The 21,275-nt window shown below is 40.2% G+C and overlaps 1 protein-coding gene across 1 annotated transcript in view; it reads left to right on the top strand.

The window, feature by feature from the left end:
- The window catches only part of CDK14 (cyclin dependent kinase 14), an 835,387-nt gene that overhangs the window by 726,066 nt on the left and 88,046 nt on the right, over window positions 1-21,275 (top strand). The gene's annotated exons all lie outside the window — the stretch shown is intronic.

The raw sequence follows: 21,275 nt of genomic DNA, 5'->3' as shown, positions 1-21,275 counted from the left end.
CCAATTAAGTGGCAGCAACTAGGCATATATCTGCTTTAGCGTCGGTCACTTAGCCGATTCTTATGTAACCCACAATTTGTAACAATCTTAATTTCCACTTATTGGTAAATAATTGACCAACTATGCTGTTGTTGTTAGGTGTCATTAAGTCAGTTCTGACTCATAGTGACCCTGTGTATAACAAAATGAAACACTGCCGAGTCCTGTGCTATCCTTTGAATCTTTGCCATGTTTAGCCCATTGTTGCAGCCATTGTATCAACCCATCTCATTGAGGGTCTTCCTTTTTTTCAGCACTTGACTGCTAACCAGAAGGCTGGCAGTTCAACCTCTCCTTGGAAAGAAGGTTGGAGCAGTCTACTTCCTTAGTGATAACTGCCTCAGAAACCCAACGAGGGGTCGCTATGAGTCTGTCCGACTCCATGGCAGTGAGCTTTTTTTTTTTTTTTTTTAGTTTTCTACTTTACCAAGCATGATATCCTTCTGCAGGAACTGGTCCCTCTTGATAACATTCCCAAAGTACATGAGACAAAATCTCACCATCTTCACTTCTGAGGAGTATTCGGGCTGTACTTTTTCCAAGGCAGATTTGTTCGTTCTTCTGGCAATCCATCATATATTCAATATTCTTTGCTGACACCCTAATTCAAAGGCATCCATTCTTCTTCGGTATTCCTTATTCATTGTCCGGCTTTCACATGCATGTGAGGCAGTTGAAAAGACAGTGGCTTGAGGCTTGCAAACTTTAGTCTTCAAAATGACATCTTTGCTTTAGAACACTTTAAAGAGATCGTTTGCAGCACATTTGCCCAATGCAATATGTCATTTGATTTACTGACTACTGCTCCCCTGGGCTGATTCCTTGGGACCAACTATCCCATTGATGCAGAATGCATTAAAATGTACTGTTAAGTCAGCAAGGTAGCTCATAATAGTTAAAGCTGGTGATGATCAGATTAGTTTATAACTTAAAATGAAAAAAAACAACTATATTTGAAGGACTCAGCCATCTCCTTGTCATGTCAATGATGAGTGCAGTGTTGTCCAGATAAATGTTTAGCATTAATCTCTTAGCTGATTCATATATAACTCTCTTTGTAAGTAGCCGTTAGAAGTTTACCAAAGTTATCAGGACTTGAGTAGCAATCATACTTCCTGGGAGAATGCCTCATTTTCACTTTTAGTAACTTACTAAATTTAGATTGTGAGTACCAGATTTTAGTCATCCTTGACCCACTGAGGCTCATTTGTAGGTGAAACTCTCTGGGATTGGATACCTGTTGCCATGGAAGCATTGCATTGGGGGTGGGACTATTCTCAACTAGGAGTAGGGACGGTAGAGCCTGGTGGACCCGGAGCTTATGATGAGCATCACGCTTTGTCAGAGACTGTATTTCCCATATTTCTATTGTAGCTTCTAGCACAGTTCATGGCAAAAATAGAATTCAATAATATTTTATGAATAAATATGTAAAAATACACTAATATATTGGAATTGTAACTGTATATGTCAAAATGGTATATATACACAATTTTCAAAACTATAATATAAAATATTGTAAATGTAGCACATTCTATAGAATTATTTTGACCTAATTTTCTTAACAGTTTCTGCCAGAAACTTCATCAGAGATTTAGTATAACCCACACATTCCTGCATAGCTTATTCCAAGCTCTAAAAATAACAGCATCTTTTTTTAGAGCAAGTAAACGTATGGTTTTGCTTTTCAGTAAGCACACTCTGACCTACATACATATCCCTAATATGAGACCAGCCCTAACATATCAGTAGTTGCCTCCCTGCACCACAAAGCTGTGTTCCACTCTTCCTCTCTCACCACTGTAGCACCATGGGCTTCCCCTCAATACCCTTTACCTTTTGCATGAGGCCCATATTCTGCCTCTCATACGGCCCATCTAAAGTGCAAGCTGATGCCTCCAGGAAGTAAGAGGTACAAAGAGGAATAAAGAAGAGAAAGAAAATTCAAGCCTGCTGCTTGCAAGAGACAACCTACGTCAGCGTCCTCCCTGCTCCCTGCTGCTGTTTTCCCTTGATCAGCACAAAAAATTTCAGAGAAAACTCTTTACTTTTGACCAGCCCTCACCCTTCCACTATAGTTCTTGTCACCTCTCCCAAGTCATAGCTCTCTTTCCACTCTGGGCTTCATCCCAGCATCTCCCTGGGCTAGAGGCCCCAGGCCAGCCTTTTCCACTCTTGCTGGAGCTTGGTGCAGCTTGGGGAAGAGAGAAGAGGAGTCCTGTCCTGCTCCCTGGGCTGCCTCCATAGAAAGAACATTGTGATTTTCACGGTGGATGCATTTTCTGTTAGAAACACTGTTGTACAGGGTGGTTTGGCTCTGTCATGCTTTTGAGTTTATTATGAATTAAACAATCTTTTGAGTGTCAGTCAGGGGACTGGCCACTATGTCAAGAACTGTTTCTTTGGGAAATATATTGTTAGTCCCTAACAGCTCTCAAACTGTTAAAATACAACTCCATTTTAGGTGCTAATATTTTATTCTTGCATTATGGAATTTTATAGTGGTAAGGGGATAATGAAGAAGCCTTGGTGGTGCAGTTTGTTAAGTGCTTGACTGCCAACCAAAAGGTCAATGGTTTGAACCCATAAGCCACTCCATGGGAGAAAGATAGGACAATCTGCTTTCATAAAGATTTACAGTCTTTTGTCTTTTTTTTTCTTTTTAATCACATTTGCTTTCTTCATGTAAGATATCCTTGATGTCATCTCACAATTCATCTGGTCTCTGGCTATTAGTGTTCAGTGCATCAAATCTATTATTGAGATGGTCTCTAAATCAAGGTGGAATATACTGAAGGTTGTACTTTGCAATTGATGGAATTCTAATTGAGATGTTTCAACAAATGGATGCAGTATTGGAAGCACTCACTTGTCTATGCCTAGAAGTTTGGAAGACAGCTAGGTGGCCAACAACTGGAAGAGATCCATATTTGTGCCCATCCCAAAGTAAGGTGATCCAACAGAATGTGCAAATTATCAAACAATATCATTAATATCATATGGAAGTAAATTTTGCTGACGATAATTCAAAAACAATTGCTGGGGAAAATTGACAGGGAACTGCCAGAAATTCAAGCTGAATTCAGAAGAGAAAGTGAAATGAGAGATATCATTGCTGATGTCACATGAATCTTGGCTGAAATCAGAGAATACCAGAAAGTTGTTCACCCGTGTTTCATTGACTATGCAAAGGCATTCAACTGTGTGGATCATAAGAAATTATAGATAACATTGTGAAGAACAAAAATTCCAGAGTACTTAATTTTGCTCATGAGGAACCTGGACATGGACCAAGAGGCAGTTGTTCCAACAGAACAGGAAGATACTGCATAGTTTAAAATCAAGAAAAGTGTGTGTGAGAGTTGTATCCTTTCACTATACTTAATCAGTCTGCAAGCTGAGCTCATAATCTGAGAAGCTGGACTATATAAATAAGAATATGACAACAGGATTGGAGGAAGACTGATAAACAACCTATGATATGCAGATGACACAACCTTGCTTGCTGAAAGGGAAGAGAGCTTGAAGCACTTACTGATGAAGATCAAATAACATACAACCTTTAGCATGGATTATACACTTCAGTGTGAAGAAAACAAAAAATTCTCACAACTGGACCAATAAGCAACACCATGATAAATGGAGAAAAATGGAAGTTGTCAAGGATTTCATTTTACTTGGATCCACAATCAATGCCCATGGAAGCAACAGTCAAGAAATCAAATGACGTATTCCATTGTGCAAATCTGCTGAAAAAGACATCTGTAAAATGTTAAAAAGTAAAGATGTCATTTTGAGGATTAAGTTATGCCTGACCTAAGCTGTGGCATTTTCAGTTGCCTCATAGGCATGCTAAAGCTGGACAATGAGTAAGGAAGACTGAAGAAGAATTGATGCCTTTGAATTACGATGTTGGCAAATAATAATGATTAGACTGTGGACTGCCAGTCCCTGGAGAAGGACATCATGCTTAGTAAAGTACAGGGCCACTGAAAAAGAGGAAAACCCTCAATGAGATGGACTGACACAGTGGCTACAAAAAGGAGCTCAAAATAGCAACAGTTGTGATGATGGCTCAGGACCAGGCTGTGTACTGTTGTACATAGGGTCATTATGAGTCTGAACAGACTCAACAGCACCTAACAACAAGAACAGCATAATCATGGGTATAAACCTACAGACAAATGTTCACCAGTGGGAGAATGGGTAAGTAATATTCCATTTGTATAATAGAATATTCACTCAAGAGCTTCAGTGAATCTCAGCAATATAATGTTAAGTGGAAAAAATAATCCCCAAAGGTAGTATACAACATTGTACCCTTTATATAAAATTTAAAATAACTAAAATAAAAATATTATTTTTTATAGTATTTATGAGAATAGGACAACTATATAAAATGGAAAGGAAAAGACTAATGACCGTGATTAAGGATAAAGCTTATGTCAGGTGTGGAGGCCAGGAGAATACTTGTTCATAATACTGTCTTTGAATACTTGAGGCCTGAGCCATAGGATTAGAGGTGAGCTGTTGTAAATGACCTAGTGCTTGTCTGAGGTTGCAAGTTCATGGATAGTTGTTACATTAATTTAAAAAAAAAACTGTATACTTAGTCCAAAGAAAGAAAAAATAATAAATACATTCATTTCTCTTTGGTTTGAGGGGTAAATACTTGTATTACATTTGCCAGGATAGAATAAAAAGGAATGACAAAATTTGGTTACTATAGGAAATAGCTATATGGCAATGTTACTCCTTGACTTTGAAACCCAACTGTGTCCAGTAAGTCAGCGGAAATACAATAACATCTGCTGGGAGGGAAGAAACCCTGTAGCTTTGAGGTCACCTGGCTAACTACTCCTTTGTGGCCTGTCAGTCTTTGCTGGCCTTGCATAATTTTAGGATTCAACTGAGATGAAATACCAAACCAAAATCAAACTCACTGCCATCAAGTTGATTCCGACCCATAGCGACCCTCCATTGGGATTCCAAGGCTGTAAATCTTTACAGAAGCAGACTGCCTCATCTTTTTTCCACAGAGCAGCTGGTGGGTTCAAACCACCAACCTTTTGTTTAGCAACCAAATGCCTTAATCACTAAACCAGTCCTTGTCATGAAATAGACCCATTAATAATGTTTCACCTAATACATCTGAGTGACAGGTAGGGAGGGCACCAGACAAGGAGTCCAAATGCTAGGTCTTACTGTTTTCTTAAAGCTCCTGGACAGGTCCAATTCTTTGGTTTTCTCATTTTTAATGTAAGAGGTATTGTCTTATCTCACTAGGACAATATACAACTCATATGAAAATAGGTGCAAAAATGCAAATAGTAAAACATTTTATGATAAATGATTATTGATGTAAGTAGACGTTTCCTTAGCTTTTTCTATTTACTTTATATACACACACATACACATATATATCCTTTCTGAATATCATTTATAAATAATAATTTGTAAATGGTAATTTTACTCTCTAGTAGGCTGAATAGAAGGAGCCTTGGTGTGGTGGTTAATTGCTTGGCTGCTAACGGGAAGGTCTGCAGTTCAAATGTACCAGCTGCTCCATGGGAGAAAGATGTGGTAGTCTACTTCCATAAAGATTTACAGTCTTGCAAACATTATGGGACAGATTTACTCTGTTCTTGAGGGGTTGTAAAGGAGCTCTGGTGGCACAGTGCCTCCACATTCAGCTGCTAACCAGATTGGTGGTTCAAACCCACCAGCCACTCCGCTGAAGGAAAATGGGGCAATCTGCTTCTGTAAAGATTTATCGCCTTGGAAATCCAGTGGGACTCGCTGTGAGTTGGAATCAACTTGATGGCAGTGGGTTTTTCTCCACACACACACACACACCCTGGAGTGACTATGAAGGAGCTCTGGTAGCACTATGGTTATCGCATTTGGCTGCTAACCAGAAGGTCAGCGGTTTGGACCGATCAGCTACTCTGAGAGAAAGATGAGGCAGTCTCCTTCCTTGAAGAGGAAAACCTATAGGGACACCATGAGTCAGAATTGACTCAGTGGCAGTGGGTTTAGAGTGGCTGTGAGAATTGACTCAATGGCACCGGTTTGGGTTTTGGGAAACTGAATAAAGTCCACTCGAAATACCAAGTCCTGTTCCTTGGAACCTGTAAATGTTACATTATTTGGAGAAACAGTGTACAGATGTGATTAAGTTAAGGACCTTGAGATGAAGAGATTATCCTGGAAATCCAGGTGAGTCCTAAATGCAGTCAGCAGTGTCTTTTGTAAGAGGGAAGCGGAAGGTGATTTAACACAAATAAGAGAAGACACACACGTAGAGGAAAAGGTGAAGAGGAAGGCAGAAGTTGGAATGATGCAGCCACAAGCCAAGAAATGCAAGTGGTCACAAGAAGATGGAAAAGAGAGGGGACAGATTCCCCTCTGGAGAGCCTCCAAAGGGAGCCCTGATGACACCTTGGTTTGCACACAATGAAACTGATTGTAGACTTGTGTCTCTTATGATAATTGTGAGAGAATAAATTTGTTTGTTTGTTTGTTTTAAGCTACCGAGTTAATGGTGATTTGTTACAGCAACTAAAAGAAACTAATACATAAACATTAATGTGTTTTCAAAGATAATATGATTTTCTAGAGCACACATCAGGATATCAAGCTTTCTTAGTTTGATGAGTTCATAACACTATCTTTTTTAATGTTCAGTATCTTCTTATGTCATGAAAATGAAAGTTTAAAATATGACTGCATTTTTAAGGGCAAAAGATATAATTTTGCATTTTTGTTTCTCCTGATAATTAGCATGCTGCCTTGCACACAGGAAATGCTCAATAAATAAGAAAGTCTTTTCATTTAAGTAAAAAGGGCTGGTGATCAGTTTTGCCATGTGTTAGTCATAGAATTTCAGTTGAATTCAAATTTGCAGCTGAAGAGCATCAATAGATGAACCAGGTTTCTATTCATTATCTATGTCCTGCCAGCTTCCAGGACATTAAGAAGAATGGGAATTCCAGAACACTTGATTGTACTTATCAGGAACCTGTACATAGACTAGAACTTTCATTCGAATGGAATAAGAGGATGCTGCATGATTTAAAATCAGGAAGGGAGTGCGTCAAGGTTGTATCATTTCAGCATACTTGTTTGATCTGTATGCTGAGTAAATAATCCAAGAACCTGGACAATATGAAGAAGAACATGGCATCAGGATTGGAGAAAGACTCATTAACAACCTATGATATGCAGACAACACAACTTTGATGGCTGAAAGTGAGGAAGACTTGAAGCACTTACTGATGAAGATTAATGACTACAGTATGCAATATGGATTACACCTCAATATAAAGAAAACAAAAATCCTCACAACTGGAGCAATAAGCAGCATCACAATAAATGGAGAAAAGATTGAAGTTGTCATATTACTTGGTTCTACAATCAACACCAATGGAGGCAGCAGTCAAGACATCACATGACATACTGCATTGGGCAAATTTGCTGCAAAAGACTCCTTTCAAGTGCTGAAGGGTGAAGATGTCTCTTTGAAGACTAAGGTGTAGCTAACCCAAACCATGGTATTTTCATGGTAATATGCATGTGAGAGCTGGACAATGAATAAGGAAGACTGAAGAAGGGTCGGTGCTTTTGAGTGGCGGTGTTGGCAAAGAATACTGACAGCACCATGGACTGCTAAAAGAACTAACAAATCTGTCCTAGAGGAAGTGCAGCCAGAATGCTCCTTGGAAGTGAGAATGGCCAGACTTGGTCACACCCACTTTGGTCATGTTGTCAGAAGGGACCATTCCCTGGAGAGGAATATCATGCTTGGTAAATTGGAGACCCCCACGAAAAAGGGGAGGGCCCTCAACAAGATGGACTGACACAGTGGCTGCAACAGTGGGCTCAGATATAGCAAGGATAGTGAGGCTGGCACAGGACCAGGCAGTGTTTTATTCTCTTGTGCATAGGGTTGCTGTGAGTTGGAGGCAACTTGCTGGCACCTAAGAACAACAACAACAACAAGCCAGCTTCCAGAAGGTGGCAGTGGTGGTTTAGTGATAGAGCTCTGTTGCTGCAGTGGTTATTAACATTCAGTTATTAACCAGAGGTTCGGTTGTTCAAACCCACTGGCAGCTCCATGGGAGAAAGATGAGGCAGCCTGCTTCCATAAAGATTTACAGCCTTGGAAACCCTATGGAGCGGTTCCACTCTGTTCTGTAGGTTCACTATGAGTCTGAATCAACTCATTGACAATGGTTCTTTGGCTTTTTTGATGCAGGAGACCCAGGCTCAATTCCCCATTAATGCACCTCAAGCACGGCCACCTGCTGTGATGCTGAGCAGGTGTCACCAGACCGTCCAGACTAGGGAGAAAAGCCTGGTGATCTACTTCTGAAATCCCTCTGGATCAACCTATCATGGGGTTGGCACAGGACCAGTCAGTGTTTCGTCCCATTGTGCATGAGATCACCATGTGTCAGGGGCCAAGTCGATGGCAGCTAACAAAAAGGGCTTCCAGAAATGATTTAAAGCCTCATTTCTTAAAAGACACTTTGGCTGTAAGAGTTAAGAGAAGAGCAGGTGTTGATGGATGAGCTCTGATTTATAGAATGCTGAGCAAATTCTCCACACACTGGCTGTCATCTGTAGCAGCTCCTGATAAGAGACACTCGCACTGCTAGACTTAAGATTGCTCCCAACCACTCCTTTCCAAATGGTATTTGAACAAATAATCATACATAGGCACTATATGTACTTGTGGCTATACCTTCCTCTCCACTGCTTGTGCTTTTTGGAGTGCAAAGTCAGTTATAATTAATTCTTTAAGAGAGTGCATCTCCAATTTCAATGCACACTTGAATCACCCAGGGATCTTGTTAAAACGTAGATTCTGATTCATCCGGACTGAGGTTGGGCCCGAGCATCTGCAGATGATACTGATGCTGCTAGCTAGAGACCACCCTTCAAGTAGTAGGGCTCTAGCATCCAGTGCGCTGCCTCTAGTCCCTCTCTGGGTTCATTGTTCCTGTGGTCGAAGCACTGCTCTGGCGCCCCAGCTAGTTCTGCTACACTCACTGGGCAACATGGCTCCCTTCTGCCTCTGCAGCCTCCACCCCAGCGCTGCAGAATCTGCATGCACATTTCCATCTCTGGGGCTCCCACAGTGCTCAGTTGGGGACCAACACTCTGAAGTCGTGTCAAAATAAAATCAGTCTGGAGGGAAGAAAAACCTTGTTGAAATGAGAGTGGAATCAATGAGGGAATCGGGATTTAGGGAGACTGAGAATAGACTAGAATAGTAGGAGGAAAGGAATGAAAGTGTAGTTGGAGGGAAAACGCTTGAAATGAGCTTTCACTACAGAATTTCCCAGTTAAGGCAAGCTAACTGGCGTAATGTCGAATGTGTTTTTTCGCTTTCCTGTCATGTTCATTCACCTACTGAAAATCTTTTGTGGGCTTCTCGATCTAGGCCAAAGACCTTTTTTAAAAATGTATGAAGCATCTAAGTGAATTGAGAGAACTCAGAGAGATTGCTAAACTGGGTCAGTCAGTGCTCCAAACCCTGACTGATGTTAGAATCATTGAGAGGTTTAGAAAATTCCACGTATTTGGACTGCACCCCAGACCGATTAAATCAGAATCGTGGGGTACGTTCCAGTCACCAGTGTTGTTTCAGTGGTCCCAGCTGCTTCCCATGTGTAGACAAGGTTGAGACCTTTCCTTCTTCTAGCAGGTGAATTAAACTCATTTTTAATAAAACTCTAAGACCTGTCCTTTACTTATTTCGATTGCTTCCCATCTAAACCTTTGCTGATTTGAAAACTCTGTGTAGTAGTGTAGAATTAACACCTTCTTCAATCCAGCACTTTTTCGGCTGAACAAGTGATAAATACTCTAGCAGCTTTCTGAAGCCCTGGCAGCTTTTCATTTTCTCAATTCAGTGCCTCCCCCTGCTGGACGTTCTGAGGTGAAATTTCATTACAGAACCTGACTATAGTTTCACTGCTCTGCAAAACACAAGCCGGAATCATAGCATTTAAAAGCAATTTTTTAGTCCCACGTCCAACCTGTATGGTATTGCTAAATGTGAACAATCAACACTCTAGTCCCTTATCTACTAGCGGTTGAATTAAGCCTGGGGAAAGATAGAAGAAAAGAAAAAGCACCCACAAATCTTGGTAATCTTGCTACTAGAAAATATTCTGATAACAGCATATAATTTTATTAAGTCCCTGAAAAACAACTAGCACTGACATTCTTCTGTTTCATCCAAATTTACTCTATCGTTCTCGTTCTAATTATTACCCTTTTTCTTACCAACTCACTTCTCTCTGTCTCTACGGAAGTAGATTGCCCAATCTTCCTTTCTGGAAAGGAAGATTGGGCAATCTACTTCCGTAGAGATACTGCCTTGGAAACCTGAGGAGGGGTCTTTATGAGTTGGTAAGTTATAATTACAGCCAAATAAAAACAAAGTTAAATTTATGTGCGTGATCTCAATTTTATCACTCAAACTGTTTACTGTAGTATTACATCAGAACTTTAGTGCATATGACCATTGTGTTTATGGAGGCAGAATTTGATCCTTAGTATATCTGAATCCAAAATGTGATACAGCCCAACCCTAAGCTCTGCTTAAACCTCGTAAGGTCTCCCATTCCATTTTATACGGCTCTGGTTATTAGAATGCCCCTCTTTTTTTGTATACTAGTATCTCACTCTTGTTTCCTGTCTGATTCAGCACAAGATGAGGCAGTTCTCCATCCACATCACAGTACTTCATTTCTTGAAGGTTATCTACCTCTCTTTCTCTTCACAGGTAGACATTCCCAGAAACGTCATCTCCCTTGAACATAGGGCCGTGACCCCTGTTCTTTCTGTGTATATTTCATAGAACATCACCTCATTTTTGCTCTCTTTCCATGCAGCCCCTGACTCTGGAAGCCAGTATACCCTGGGTAGTATACAGTATGATTCAGTGATTGCATCTGTATTAACTGTTTACTGCTGTATAATAGTAGTACCAAACACTTAGTCACTTAAAATAGCACCCACTTCTCTTACAATTCCTGTATCTGGGCGTGGCTTAGCTGGATCCTATTCAGGGTCTCACAAGGGTCCAATCAAAGTGTGACCTGGACTGCAGTCTCATCTGAGGCTTTAGTGGGGAAAGATCTGCTTCCAGGCTCACGTGATTGTTGGCAACATTCGGTTTCTTGAAAGCTACTAGATTGAGGGCCTTATTTTCTCACCAGTTATTAGCCAGAGACTACCTTAAGACCTTACCATGTGGCCTTTCCAGCATGGTTGCTTGCTTCCTCAAAGCAAAATGGGAGTTGTTGTTGTTGTTGTTATGTGCCATCGAGTCAGACCCAACTCATAGCGACCCTTCCTTGGGTTTTTGAGGCAGTATCACTACGGAAGTAGATTGCCCCAAAATGGGAGTTAGTAGCTATGATGATGGAGTAACAAAGGTAACATACCATCACTTTTGCAGTATTATAATGGTTAGAAGCAAGTCTTGGTCCCACTCACACTAACAGGGGTGGGATTATACAAGCAGATGAACACTAGGAAGCTGGTATCATAGGAGCACCTGAGAGCGTGTCTATCATTAGATCCTTTGATTTCTACTAGGTAGGTTCCTAGAATTTGTACTCAGTGAACATCCATGAGTCTCTTTTACACAAATTAATGCCTGCCAGGTTTTCCTGATCTTGAACAATTAATTAATTGAAATACCAGATTTTGCTATCAGATGTCCCTCTGTTATATTCAGCAGGTTGTTCCTACCTGACAAGCTTTTTTAAATCATGGTTCAACCATGAGACTATTACACATTCCTCCTATTTTGTGTCCTCCAAAAAAGTAGGGCATGTCTTTCAAGTCTTTCTTTGCATCACTGATGAAAGTGCTGAAGGGAATGGTCCCCAGTGTGTGTTGAAAGGGAGGAAGGAAGGAAGAAAATGGACAAAGCCTTGTTCCTGGTACTCCAAACTTCCTTCAGTCGGCTGTGAATCACTTAATGCCATCTAAGCCACGTCTGATTGACCTGGCAACAAGTGAGTACTGCTCTTACGAGGATGGTCTTTTTAGTCAGACCTACCTGATTGTGAATTCAGGGTCCAATTTCTACCTGTGCAATTGTGAACAATCCATTTCGCAGGCAATAAACTGTGAAGAAGAAGTGCCCAGCACAGTACGTGTGTAATAAATGATAGCTTATTTTGTCAAGGCCGGCTAAACTCAACAGACACTGGAACCCTTCATTCTGGTCTGTCTGGTTCTGAGAAAGTTGTAAGAGGTCCTCAACTTCCTGCTCTTCACCGTTAATCTTGATGGAAAATATAATTGATCTGCCCCCTTCCTGACATTTTATCACAAAAGCCAATCAGGCCACAAGAGTAGAAGCACCCATTATTCGGGTGTCTGCTTGGTGTTCCCCAACACTCCAGCCTCTTCTCTTCCTTCTCTAGCCCAGAGGGTCCCACAAAGCAGCTTTCTTACTGCACTTCTCTGATTTTTGTTGTAGCATCATGGCACTGATACTTTTAAAGACACTATTTTCCTTTAAATCAACTCATGTAAAATAACTATCTGTTCTCAAATCACTATTTTATAATTTGCCATTAACAGAAGATCAATGTGAAAATAACGTAAAATGAAAACCAATCAGTATTCTTACTAAATTCTGTCTGGATCTTCTTGCCCACCTGGCTCATGGACCTGAGGCCTGCTTTCCTGATGGAAATCTTGTTGTTGTTTTATGCCATCGAGTCATCTCCAACTCACAGCAACCTTATGTACAACAGAACGGAACACAGCCCAGTCCTGTGCCAGCCTCGTGATCCCTACTGTACCCAAGCCCATCGCTGCAGCCACCATGTCAATCCGTCTTGTTGAGGGCCTTCTCCTCTTTCATTGACCCTCCACTTTACCAAGCATGACATACTTCTCCAGAGAATGGTCCCTTCTGACATGACCAAAGTTGGTGAGACAAAGTCTGGCCATTCTCGCTTCCAAGGAGCGTTCTGGCTGCACTGCTGCTAGGACAGATTTTCCAGGAGAGATCTTAGCAAGTGTTTAAAAAACCACTTGCTATCGAGTCAATTCTGACTCATGGTGACCCCACGTGTGTCCGATTAGAAATGCTTCATAGGTTTTCAATAGCTGTGATCTTTTGGAAGTAGATCTTCCAAGGTACTTCTGGATGGATAAGAACCTCCTCGGGAGTGCTTAACTGTTTGAGCCACCCAAGGACTCCTAACAAGTGTTAGAGAGGTCTTAACAAGGGAGAATTAAGACTTCCTCTTTAATGTTCTCAAAAGGGTTAGAAGATAATTTAAAAGGAAATGACTCTCATAATGTGAGTAAATATTATTTAAGACCTTTTTCATGTCCTGAAAGTATCTCCAGTGTGGAGTATATATCCCACCCTTTGGGAGAAGCTGCATTAGACCAGTATGTCTAGTGCTGGAATTAGAATCACCTGGGGAGCTTTTGCAAAAAGCTGATTTAATTGTTCTTGCCTGGGACCTAGCCAGAGATAGTTTAAAAACAGTAATTAAATAATTCTGCAGTATCTCACCCGGGGGCCATCTTGGAAATTATTAGGGTTTTCACTCTGATGAGGAGTACTACTGGAAGGTTGATGGTTCAAAACCACCCAGCCACTCTGCAGGAGAACAATCTAGTAATCATCCTCTATAGATATGACAGCGTGGAAAGCCCTGTGGGGCAGTTCTACTCCCACATGGGGTGTCTATGAGTTGAAAATAGACTCATTGACACCTAGCAACAGTACCAGCATTTAGCGATGATGGCTAGCTAGGGATGCTACAGACTCAGTTCTCTGTGGATGAGTCCCCCACAGTGAAGAAGAAAATGGCCCACCAGACACTCCTGTTAGTGAAACACACCTCCTGTTTTGGTTCCCTAGTGCCACTCTGACAGGAATACACCACAAATGGGATGGCTTTAACAAACAAGAGTTTATTCTCTTACAGTTTTGTAGGCTAGAAGTCTAAGTTCAAAGTGCCAAGCTTTAGGGGCTGAGTGAAAGCCCCTTGACCTTGGACTTCAGCTCTGCGTCTTGCTCCTGGCCCACTGAAGCTAGAGAGAGGCATCTCTTAGACAGCTGCTGGCAGCTGAGGCGTGACTTGGTTAGCTGCGGCTAACAAGCCCAAGATCAACAAATAAAATGTTGTACTGTGGTGAGTTACGTGTTGTTGTGAGACTGGAGTCTGTGCCACTGGTGTTTCAAATGCTAGCAGCGTTGCCCACAGTGGACAGTTTCAGCGGAGCTTCCAGACTAAGCCAGATCCAGAAGAAAGAAGAGGCCATCCACTTTTCAAAGAATTGGTCAGTGAAAACATTATGAATAACAGTGGAACACTGTCTGATATGTTCCTGGAAAACTTATGAATAGCCCTGAAACTTTGTCCAATACAGTGCCAGAAGATGAGCCCCTCTGGTCAGAAGACACTCAGAATACAACTGGGGAAGAGCTACCTCATCAGAGTAGAGCCGACCTTAATGATGTGAATAGAGTAAAGCTTTCAGGACATCCATTTGCTGATGTAACATGACTCAAGATGAGAAGAAACAACTTCAAACATCCATTAATAATCGAATGTGGAATGTACAAAGTCTTGAATATAGGAAAATTGGAAGTTGTCAAAAATGAAATGTCTTAAGCATTAATGAGCTGAAATTGACTGGTTTTGGCCATTTTGAATCAGACAATCATATGATCTACTATGCTGGGAATGATAAATTGAAGAGGAATGGCGTGGCATTCATCATCACAAAGAATGTGTAAAAATCTATCTTGAAGTACAGTGCTGTCAGTGATAGGATAATATCCATATGCCTACAAGGAAAACCAGCTAACACTACTATTATTAAAATTTATACACCAAGCACCAAAGCCAAAGATGAGGAAATTGAAGGTTTTTACCAACTTCTGCTGTCTGAAATTGACAAAACATGTAATCAAGATGTGTTGATTATCACTGGTGATTGGAATGCAAAAGTTGGAAACGAAGAAGAATCACTCACTGGTAGTTGGAAAATATGGCCTTGGTGATAGAAGTAATGCTGGAGATCTCATGTTGGAATTTTGTAAGACCAATGACTTCTTCATTGCAAATAAATACCTTTTTTTCAACAACATAAGCAACAGTTATGTTGGACTTTGCCAGATGGTGTACACAGGAATCAGATTGACTACATCTGTGGCAAGAATCTATGGAGAAGCTCAATAGCTTCAGCCAAAATAAAGCCAGGAGCTGATTGGGGAGCAGATCATCAACTGCTCCTATGCAAGTTCAAGTTCAAGCTGAAGACAATTAAGTCCACGGGAGCCACAATATGACCTTGATTATATCCCTCCTGAATTTAGAGACCATCTAAAAATCAGATTTGATACATTGAACACTGATGACCAAAAACCAGAGGAATTGTGGGATGACATCAAGAATATCATCCATGAAGAAAGCAAAAGGTCATTAAAAAGACAGGAAAGGAAAAAAAAGACCAAAATGGATATCAGAAGAGACTCTGAAAATCAACCTTGAGTGGAGTGTAGCTAAAACAAATAGAAGAAATGACACGATAAAAGAACTGAACAAAAGATTTCAAAGAGAAGCTCGAGAAGACAAAGTCAATTATTATAATGAAATGTGCAAAGATGTGGAGTTCAGAAACCAAAAGGGAAGAACACACTCAGCATTTCTTAAGCTGAAAGAACTGAAGGAAAAATTCAAGCCTCAAGTTGCAATATTGAAAGATCCTATGGTCAATATATTGAATGATGCAGGAAACATCAAAAGAAAATGGAAGGAATACACAGAATCACCGTACCAAAAGAATTGGTTGATGTTCATCCATTTCAGGAGGTGGCATGTGAACAAGAACCAATGATATTGAAGGAAGAAGTCAAAGCTGCACTGAAGAAATTGGCAAAAAAACAAGGCTCCAGGAATTGGCTAAATAGCCATGGAGATGTTTCAACAAACGGATGCCACACTAGATGCACTCACTTGTCTATGCCAAGAGATTTGGAAGACAGCTGCCTGGCCAACTGAATGGAAGAGATCCATATTTGTACCCATTCCAAAGAAGGTGATCCCACAGAATGTGGAAATTATCAAACAATATCATTAATATCACATGCAGGTATAATCTTACTGAAGATAATTCAAAATCGGTTGCTGCAGAGTACTTTCAGAAATGCAAGCTGGATCCAGAAGGGGAGGTGGAGCATGGGATATTACTGCTGATGTCAGATGGATCTTGGCTGAAAGCAAAGAATACCAGAAAGATGTTTACTTGTGTTTTATTAACTATGCAAAAGCATTTGATTGTGTGGATCATTACAAATTATGGATAACAGTGAGAAGAATGGGAATTCCAGAACACTTAATTGTATAATGAGGAACCTGTATATAGACCAGGAGGCTGTCATTCGAACAGAACAAGGGAATACTGCATAGTTTCAAATCAGGAAGGGAGTGTGTCATGGTTGTATACTTTCACCATACTTATTTAATCTGTATGCTGAGCCAATAATCCAAGAAGCTGGACTATATGAAGAAGAATATGGCATCAGGATTGGAGAAAGACTCATTAACAACCTGAGATATGCAGACGACACAACTTTTCTTGGTGAAGGTGAGGATGACTTGAGACACTTAGTGATGAATATTGAAGACTACAATCTGCAGGATGGATTGCATCTCAACATAAAGAAAATAAAAATCCTCACCACTGGACCAATAAGGAGCATCACGGTAAATGGAGAAAAGATTGAAGTTGTCAAAGACTTCATATTACTTGGTTCTACAATCAACACCAATGCAAGCAGCAGTAGACATCAAATGACATATTGCATTGGGCAAATCCTCTGCAAAAGACCTCTTTCAAGTGCTGAAGAACAAAGATGTCTCCCTGAAGACTAAGGTGAGCCCAACCTAAGCCATGATATTTTCTTTCACCTCATGCATGTGTGAGCTGGACAATGAGTAAAGAAGACCAAAGAAGAGTTGATGCTTTTGAGTTTTGGTGTTGATGAAGACTACTGAAATTACCATGAACTGCCAGAAGAACTAACAAATCTGTCCTAGAAGTGCATCTGGAATGCTCCTTGGAAGTGAGAATGGCCAGACTTCATCTCATCTACTTTGGTCGTATTGTCAGAAGGGACCATTTTCTGGAGAAGGATATCGTGCTTGGTAAAGTGGAGGATCAATTAAAAAGATGAGTGCACGGTGGCTGCAATGATGGGCTCAGGTATGGCAAGGCCCTGTGGCAGGACCGGGCAGTGTCTCATTCTGTTGTACATAAGGTCACTAGGAGTCAGAGCCGACTCGATGACACCTAACAACAACAACAACAAAGGTACATTGACCTACGCCTTTCCTTATAACCAAAAGACTCTGCTATCATTTCCACCCTTTCTCTTCTTGGAAAACAAGTACTCAGTGTTCCTTGGTAAATTATCCTCCTCTGCCTTTCTCTTCAAGGAGCCCTGGTGGTACATTGGTTAAGACTCAAGTACTCCCTCCTCTGAGCTCTCACATCACCCTTCCCACACCTCTAAGAAAACACTTATTATATTGAAGGCAGCTTATCTCAGGAGACTGGAAGGCCTCAAGGCAAAGCCCAAGTCTCATCCTCATACCTTAATGTGACAAATACAATAAATGTTAGGCAAATGAACGAATGGGCCAATAAAGGAGCAGGAACATTCGTAAGCTGCATGCACAGGTTTTGGTGAAGCTGCTTAAATGAACATGTAGAAAAATTGGGGGCATATCTTAGCATGTTGTTTTGAGATTTAAAGTTACCTCCAAAATTATAAACCTGCATATTTGACAGCCACATTTCATTTTAAATGTTGATGGCAAACCAGATAAAATTTTCTTTTTCAGCACTTTATTTGCAAAAGATTATTGTTTAATAACAATAATCAATGATAATAAGATCAATTTATAAATCAATTTAATAACAATAATAATAAGAAGAAGAATACGTCTCCTTCCCCACTGTGGAATTGATAAGTCCATTAATGAATTACTACAATGAAGGTCAGACATGTATAGATAGCACCCACCCACTTTCCCTCATGCCTGGAAGCCTGTCATCTCTAACCACACATTTGACCTGAACTGCCTTTCGCAAAAAGGCTTTTTACAGGAAGCAAAAGTAATTTTTAATTCTTCTTTTCTTTTGCCCACTTTCTGCCCACTTTGTATTTCCTGTATAAGTGATCTGGGATTGTAGGCAGAAGAATTTGTAGTTTGGAATCTCAATAGTCTGCTCTGTAATAACTAGAAAATAAAATATAAAAATAAGTCATATGTATTTTCCTTTTTCCTATTAATTTTTATGAGATGGCCATAATAATTGATTGTTGTTATTGTTATTATGTGCCATCAAGTCAGACCCGACTCATAGCAACCTCCCCTTGGGTTTGCAAGGCAGTATCACTACGGAAGGAGATTGCCCAACCTTCCTTCCAAGGAGTCGCTGATGAATTGGTAGTCACTGTCAAAAAAAAAAAAAAAATCAGTGAGTCAATTAAAGTTAACAGGGTTTGGGGTTTTTTTCTTTTCTTTTTTGAGTGAAAAAATTATTCAGGAGCAGGGAACACCCCAAACTGAAAACGGTATATGAGTTCACACAATTACAACACCGTTTTAAAGCTTAGATGAATAAGTAAGTATACTTTTCCTTTTGTTTTGGGAAGATTGGTTACTGAATGCTAAGCTGGCTTATGCTGATTGGATGAGTGTTACTAATTCATGCTGATATATATTGCTAACTTATGCTGATAAGGAAATCTGTTGATTCTTACAAGTGGCTAATTTATATTTGGCTCTTGACCCAGGGAAGCCATTTTAACTCTTACCTCTAAAAAAATGTTAGCTCTTTGAAACAAAAACACTGAATGTGCATGAGGATAGTACCCATGGAAGACTTTTGCTAACAGACTTTCAGAATCAGGTCCAGGGTAACATCAAGGCTCAGGTTCTGGTGGACTTTTCATTGTTTATAAACCTTTCTATTCTATTCTATATACAATCATGCACTGCATAATGTCACTTTGGGAAACATCCAACTGCATGTATGTCCATGGTTCCAACCTCTATGAAGCCTATTATATTAAAAATTCGAGGTACATACACTGGTTCATAATAAAAGACAGGTGCTACTTTGCAATCCACATCAAACATTGTTATAATTATTGTAATATTATGTTAAAGATATTTTAGTGTATTTAGTGTACTTGGAAGTGTTGCTTTAAAGGTGCATTGTATATTATATACACCCACTCCTAACTCATTGACGTAGTTAAGTTCCAAACACCAAGTCATTATGCAAAAATCAGCATTATGCAAAAAATGGAGGATGAGCACATCAGATCACAAAATGGAGGATGACTACATCATACATAACTGCCAAATCACTGACCGTCTTGGCCCAGCCAAGTTGACACCTTAATCATTATAACCAGTGTTATTCCCACCTCACACCTCAGCATTTATCACTGTAAGATGTATGCCATTAATGTGCAAAATAGTCGGATGATAGATTTCTTTACTGTTGTCATAAATGTGAAATATCAGATGATGAGATAACTGAGGAATAGGTGTCCTAAGACAGACATTTGACTCAATGATGTTAGATACAAACCATACCTAGCTGTTCTGGCTTACATGCAAGTTCAGCTTAAAGACAGATTTGGGAACAGAACTTGTTTGTAATCTGGGGACTGCCTGTATATAATACAGTGTCCACACAACGTCCAAATCACATAACGTGCTAATTCACGGACTGTATTGTGGATGTTAAGTAATGCATGACTGTGTAATGAACTGACTGTGTTCAAGTTATGATATTGTTGCTGAAATTTCCACCTTTTAATTGCTAAAGTTTAGTACTCTTGTACTCCTTTGCTTTTCATGCAAAAATTAGCATGAGAACAAAGTGGAATATTACCCAGATAAACTGTGTTTGCTGCTCACAAATTTGATTGTTTTCATTTCTTGCAATAATAGTTGCAATTACTTAAAAGAAAGGGATATATACTTTTCACTGACACTGTTAGCACAATTGTTTATGTCAGAGACAATGTTTTTGTCTCTTGTCCTATCTTAACAGCCCTTTTAGCCTTCTTGCCTATCTCCTTCCTTTATCCACCCAGCCCATCAATAATGGGGCCTTGTTTTTGTAGACCTGGCTATTGATGTTAGTAATAATCAGTGCTTGCAAAAATAACCAATTGTAGCTTAAAGGAACAATTGTATTATATCTGTTTCAGTGAAGAACATAAGTATATGTATTTAACTCTGATTCACCAGAGTGGGAAGCTGTGAGTACAACACTCAGTGTGTGGATACCACTCTCTAACATCACAGCCCTGGCCATCCTAATAAATGAACACATAAGTAATCAGAGCTCTGTATTGCCTCATTGACAAGAAGTATGGGCTATTCCTCACAGATAAAGTCAACGTGATTCATTTCCTTCCATGATATCTGTCATTCCTCCCCTTCTTTTGCCAGCTTCTGGCTTCATCTCTGTCCTTTCTAACTTGTTCGACATCCAGTTCATTCATCATAGTTTGAATCACAGCCTCTGACATTGGCTCCCCTGAACTGGGAATCATGGTGGAAAAAGTGGGTGGCTTAGGTTCTCCCACATGGCCCCCACATCCTGGCCTGACCTAGTTTTTTGTGGATGCTTTGAAAAATATTTACTACTTACATAGTGCTTACTATGTACCAGGCCATGTTCTCAGCAAAAAAGGTAGGTGCTGTTATTGCCCCCATTTTACAAATGAGGAAACTGATGTTGAGTGAAGTTGTTTATTGCTCATGGTCACATAGCTGGTAAGTAGTAGAGCAAGGATTTGAACCCAAGAAGTCTGTCTCCAAGGGCTGGGTTGTTAACTCTCAAGTTTCACAGTTCTTAGCTGGTGGTTTTCTATGATCATTGAGTATAATAGTGATGAAACCAAACGCCACTGCCATCAAGTCGATTCCAACTCATAGTGATCCCCATTGGTTTTCCAAGGCTGTAAATCTTTATGGAAGTAGGTTGCCACATCTTCCTCCTGTGGAGCAGCTGGTATATTTGAACCACTGACCTTCTGGTTAGCAGCCAAATGCCTTACCCACTATGCCATCAGAGTTCCTTATAATAATGACAGATCACAGAATTGGAAAATGGGATGAAAATTGCCTAGTCAC

This window comes from Orycteropus afer, unplaced genomic scaffold (assembly GCF_000298275.1).
Source record: "Orycteropus afer afer isolate SDZICR_OR568_19922 unplaced genomic scaffold, OryAfe1.0 scaffold00063, whole genome shotgun sequence".
Classification (NCBI taxonomy): Eukaryota; Metazoa; Chordata; class Mammalia; order Tubulidentata; family Orycteropodidae; genus Orycteropus; species Orycteropus afer.
The sequence above is the reverse complement of the archived record's forward strand: the minus strand, read 5'-3'. Positions and strand labels throughout refer to the sequence as shown.